Raw genomic sequence first — 6,589 nt, 5'->3', positions numbered from 1 at the left:
AAAGAAAAAAAATGTTTTGAAACTGATTGTGGTAGAAATTGTACAACAATGCTTGATCTAGTTGAATTATGGAATGTTATGACATCTGTAAGAGATCCCAATAAAATGATTTAAAAACAAACAAATAAATAATAATAAAAATAATTAAATGTAGTAAGGCACATGCTTAATTGGCAAAAGGATATTATAGAAAGTAAATTCAGAGCAGAAGAGATTCCAATAGAAGAAAGAAGTCAAATATTAAGTCAACAAATGAAATAGGCAATCCCAGGGTAGCAAGCATCAGATTTACAATGTTATATAAATATGTAAATGTTATGCAAATGTGCCCTCACTTTGAAAAGATTGAATCAACCCCTACTAACAAACTTTCATCACTATCACTTCTCTTGCTGCTCACACAGCTTTTAAAACATTGAAAAGTCTTTGAGCCTTTTCTTGCACTGAAACATCCATTGTCATTTAGTTGATTTGGACCACAGGACCTTGTAGAACAGAGCAGAGATCCCACAGAGGGTTTTCACAGCTCTCATCTTTAGAGAAGCCTACTACCACATCCTTCACCCACAGAGCAAGTGGCGAATTGAAACCACGGAACTTTTCATTAGCAACCAAGTACCCTACCAAGGTGATCCCAGGTCTCCTCCTTCCACTAATTCACCCAAGATCCTGCCATCAAGCAGATTCCAACTCTCAGTCACCCCACGGGACAGAAGAGAATTGCCACCTAGAGTGTCCAAGGCTGTACATCTTCACTGAAGCCGATGGACGCATCAGGGTTCCTTCCTTGCACGAACAAATGAAACAAAAACTCACTTCCATGCAGTCAATTCTGGTAGAACTGCGCATGTGAGTTTCTGAGATTAACTCTTTATGGGAGTAAAAACGTTGCCTTTCTCTCACAGAGGGGCTGGTGGTTTTGAACTACTGACCTTGTGGTACCAATGCACAACCACTACACCACGGGGCCTCCCTTTCTTGCATAAAAGTATGAGAATCATATGCATCTGCTCTGGCTTGACTACAAATCCCACTTACAGACACCCTTAAGAAAGGATCACATCTGTGACCTGGGGGTTGTCTGCATATTAAACGCTAACCACAGTGAGTGTATGAGATTGCACAAGCTAACACTGGATACTCAAAATAATCACAATAGCTTATTTATTTTAAATCATTTTATTGGGGACTCATACAACTCTTATCACAATCCCTACATACATCAATTGTCTAAAGCACATTCGTACATCCGTTACCCTCATCATTCTCAAAATATTTTTGTATGCATTATAATCTGTACCAATGCACCAACCTACAATCAATGTAGCATAAATGTCCAAATGAGAATAAGGATAGTTTCCTACAAAACTATGAAAGAGGAAAATCGCTTGTTTTGATGATATTCTGAGGAAGAAGGTTAAGTTTTCATGTAGGCAAGCAAGTTGGTGCTTCAAACTCCCCCAGTGGTGCCTTGGGAGATAGGTGTGGTGATCCACTCCCCAAACAGGCCTCCTCATCATCGATTGAATCACTGTGAATCAGAATGCACTTGTTAATAATTCACAAGATTTAAAATAAGTTTTGAGTGATGGTAATATTTTCATAACAATGGCACATTTTAAATCCAGGAACTGTTTTCAGCAAAAGACTAAATTGAACGAAAGTCTTCTAAAGGTATCGTGTGCCCTGGGAGTTTTACCAGTTTCTATGCAATTTGGAATGTCAGTATTCCAAAAGATTGTCAGTTACGGTGGAGGAGACCCATTGTATTAGTCAAATTCACAGAGCCTAAAATATAAATGAGAATGTAATATATTCATTTACCGCACAAGCAGAAATACTGGGGAAGCCAAATTATAATTAAAAGTTTGCTAGGTGAGTAAGAAACCAGACCAAGGATGTAAAGCTTTTGCTTTTGTTTTGTAAATATTAAACATCAGGCTATGTTAATTACTTATTCCCTTCCCCAGGATAAATTAACAGCCCTTGGGTGTCTAGGTCAGTCAGATGGAGGGATTGCTTGTGTAGGTGTATGAATGGGTTTTTGTTTTGTTTTTATTATTTGTCTTACTCACAATTGTTTATTTGTGCCTCCACAATAAGTTGCTCAACTGCCTACTGAAATACATTCTTTATTTGAGGAAAAATGCACCTAATATTATTGGAAATTCGATATTGCTATGAAATCCAGTCAAGACTGAAGGGTATCACACCACTTAATTTTTCACTGTATGTTAAGTCATCTTTAATAAAAAGTAATATATGGTCATAATAAAAAATGAGTGTTCAAAAGAAAAAAATAAGAACCTCCTCATTTCATTCCTGCTGTCTTAATTCTTCCTCCAAGTTCTAACTATTGTTAGCAGTGTGGGGTATATTTCAAGCACTTCCAAGGATATAGATGCAAATGGAAAAGAATGTGCATATGTTCTTTGTAATGTAATCAAACTATATATATTAATATTCACCTTGCCACTTTCACTGGAAAAATATAAATCTGCATATCTTCCTATGGCAAAACCCATAAATATAGCTTCTTCTTTATTAATGTGTACATATTATTTCATTGTACTATATAAGCTAAAGTATGCTTCTAACCCAATAACACTCCTATGGCAATGAAAATCCTTGTACAATTTAATGGGCCACTTTTGCTTTTTTTCACTCTTTCCACAATGAGATTTGTGATAAATTTAATGAGAACTTGTTGGGGTAAATCTTTGAATTTGTTCCTGGAAGAGAAATCAGTAACTTAAATGGCATTTCGTTTTTATATTTTGGTAATTTGTAAGGTTTCCCACCACCGCTTGTCTGACAGTTTTGTCATACTGTGGTAGCTGTGTGTTGCAATGATGTTGGAAGCTTTGTCCCTGTTACCGCAGCGCCAGCAGGGTCGCTCAAGGTGAACAGGTTTCACCGGAGCATCCAGACCAAAAACAGACAAGGAAGAAAGAATAAGCTGTCCACTTCTAACCAATAAATCAGAGAGAACATCATCCATAGCAGTGGAACATTTTCAGATACAGTACCAGAAGATGAGCCCCTTAGGTCAGAAGACTCTCAAGTTGTAAACTGAGGAAGAGTTGCCTTCTCAAAGTAAAGTCCACCATCAGGATGCAGATGGAGCAGGACCTTCAGAACCTTCCTTTGCTAATGGAGAAATGAGAATAAGTCATAGTAAAAAATCTATTAATAACTGGAACTGGGAGTGTGTGAAGTATGAATCTAGTAAAATTGGAACTTGTAAAAACTGAAATGGACCACAGAAGGATTGCTATCCTAGGCATCAGTGAACTGAAGTGGACTGGTATTTGACCATTTTGAACCAGAAAATCATATTGATCGCGATGCCTGGAATGATAAAAGCAAGAGGAAAGAAAATGCTTTCATTGTCCTAAAGGATATTTCAAGATCTATCTTGAAGTATAATGCTGTCTGTGATAAGATACTATCTATCCCCATACAAGGAAATTCAATCAATACAACGATTAGTCAAAGTTATGCATCAACCACTAAAGACAATGATGAAGAAATTAAAGAAGCCTACTAAGGTAACCAGTCTGGATCTGATGAAATGTGCAATCAAGGCGCATTGATAACGCAAAAGTTTGGAGTAAAGAGGAATGAGCAGTAGTTGGAAAACAATGGCCTTGGTGAGAGAAATGAAGCTGGAGGTCACAATAATATTCCGCAAAGCCAATGGCATCACAGATACTTTTTCTTAACAACATAAATGAAGATTTTCACATAGATTTCTCCAGATGAGATACACAGAAATCAGATAAATTATGTCTGTGAAAACAGATGAAGGAGAAGTTCAATATCATGCGCCTAACCAAGGATAGGTGGTGACTGAAATAGACCATCAATTGCTTATAGGTAAGTTCAAGTTCAAGTTGGAAAAAAATGAAAACAAGTCCACAAGAGACAAAATATGACCTTCAGTATATCCTACCTCAATTCATAAAACATGTCAAGAACAGATTTGACTCATTGAACACTAATGACAGAAGATCTGATGAGCTGTGGGAGGAAACCAATAACATCATACATGAAGAAAACAAAAGATAATTAAACAACAGACAGGAAAAAAGAAAACACAGAAGTGGCTATCAGAAGAAAATCTGAAATTTATTCTTGATTGTAGATTGTTCTTTAGTGTCAAGTGAAAGAAATGATGAAGCTAAAGAACAGAACAGAAGTTTTCAAGGAGAAGCTCGAGAAAGCAAAGCAAAGGCTTATAATGAAATGTACAAGACCTGGAGTTAGAAAAGGAAAGAGGAAGAACACACTCAGTGTACCTCAAACTAAAATAAGTTACGCAAATGATCCAAGACACTGTTTCCAATATTAAATGAGTCTATTGGCTAAAGGAGCCCTGGTAGAGTAGCAACGGATTGGACTGTGATCCCCAAGGTCAGCAGTCCCAAACCACCAGCTGGTTCCAAGGGAAAGACTAGGCTTTCTACTCTCGTAATGAGTAACAGGCACTGTCCTATATGGTTGCTGTGAGTCAGCATCAACGTTATGACGGTAAGAGAGTTGTTTTATGGGCAAAACACGGAATGAAACAGGAAGCATCAAAAGAAGATGGAAGGAACATGCACAGTCACCATGCCCAAAATAACTTGCTGACATCTAACTATTCCAAGAGGTAGCATGAGATCAAGAACCAATGATACTGATGAAAGAATTCCAAGCTGCACTGAAGCCATTATTCACAAACAAGCTTCCAGGAATTGATGAAATATCAACCGAAATGTTTCAACAAACTAATGAAACCCTGGAAGTACTCACATGTCTAGGACCACAACAATTGGAAGACAGCTACCTGGCCAACTAACTGGAAGAGACATTTCTAACCATTCCAAAGAAAGGTGGCCCCACAGAATGCGGACGTTATCAAACAATATCACACACAACTTTTTGCTGAAGATCATCCAAAAATGATTACAGCAGGACATTTAAAAGAAGCTGCTAGAAATTCAAGCCTGATTCAGAAGAGGATGTGGAACAAAGGATCTCATGACTGATGACAAAAGGAATCTTGGCTCAAAGCAAGGAATACTAAAAAAATGTTGAATTGTGTTTTATTTATTATACATTGGCAAGTTACTAAGTGGATCAAAATGAACTATGTATAGCATTGAGAAGAATGGAATTCCATGATACTTCATTGTGCTCATGTAGAGCCTATGCATTGACCTACAGGAGGTTGTGCAAATAGAACAAGAGTCTTGGACTGTCTGCATGATTTAAAATCAGGAAAGGTATGCCTCAGTGTTGTCTTCTTACACCATGCTTATTCAGGCTATCTGCTGATCAAATAACCTGAAAAGCTCAACTATGTGGAGAAGAAGAAGACATCAAGACTGAAGAAGCAGCCTGCGGTTACGCAGATGGCACCAACTTACTTGCTGAAAGTAAGGCAGACTTGAAGCACTTGCTCATGAAGATCAAGGATTGAAGCCTTCAGTATGGATTACACCTCATTGTGAAGAAAACCCAAACCCTCACAACTAGACCAACAGGTAGCATTATGATAAATGAAGAAAAAAATAGAAGTTGTCAAGTATTTTATCTTGGTTGGATCCACAATTGACACTCATGGCATCAGCCAGCAAGAAAGGAAAGGGCACTTTGCATTGGGTAAATCTGCTGCACAAGATCTCTGAAGTATTGAAGAGCAAGAATGTCACTTTGAAAACTATGGCCTGCCTGACCTAAGCCTGGGTACTTTCAATCGCCTCACAGGCACGCAAAAGCTTGACATTGAATACGGAAGGTTGAGGAAGAATTGATGCACTTGAATCATGGTTCTGACAAAGAATTCTGAAAGTATCCTAGACTACCAAAAGAACAACACATCTGTCTTGGAAGAAAGACAGCCAGAATGCTCCTTAGAAGGGAGGATAGGAAGACTTCATCTCACTTCCTTTGGACATGTTATCAGGAAAGACCAATACCGAAAAAAGGACACCGTGCTTGGTAAAATAGATGGGCAGGAAAAAAAACAAGAAAGGCGCTTCAAGAGATGAATTGACACGATGGTGTCAACAATGGGTTCAAACATGACAATAGTTGTTAGGATGGCACAGGACCAGACAGGGCTTCATTGTTTTGTACGTGGGGTCGCTATGAATCAGAACCAACTCGGTGGCACCCAACAACAACAAAATATTCCAATACACATTCATATATAAGCTCTATAGACACTTGTAACCAAAGTCCCTGACAGTGCTGACTTTTCATTATATTTCAAAAGTAAATCATGATGCTTCATAAATCTTTGCAATCTTTACCCTGTCAAGTGGCTGACAGTAGTAGCTAAATTTTGTTTGTTGGTATATTTTTAATAAATAAGGTTTGCCTTTTTTGTATATTCTGAGTCATTTATATGCTTGAGATGCGTGTGTGTGTGTGTGTGTGTGTGTGCATGTGTGTGTGTGTGTATGTTGAGAAAGAGAGAGATGGTATTTTAGAACATTCAATCATCTTACACAGCTTGTCACTTCTTTCTTACTAAATTACTCATATTTACTTAGAGGCTAAAAGGATGCCTTTTCATTCATATTGTCAACATTTCCTA

This window comes from Echinops telfairi, unplaced genomic scaffold (assembly GCF_000313985.2).
Source record: "Echinops telfairi isolate 266 unplaced genomic scaffold, ASM31398v2 ScPeMD7_23;HRSCAF=83, whole genome shotgun sequence".
In the NCBI taxonomy this organism is placed as follows: Eukaryota; Metazoa; Chordata; class Mammalia; order Afrosoricida; family Tenrecidae; genus Echinops; species Echinops telfairi.
The sequence above is the reverse complement of the archived record's forward strand: the minus strand, read 5'-3'. Positions refer to the sequence as shown.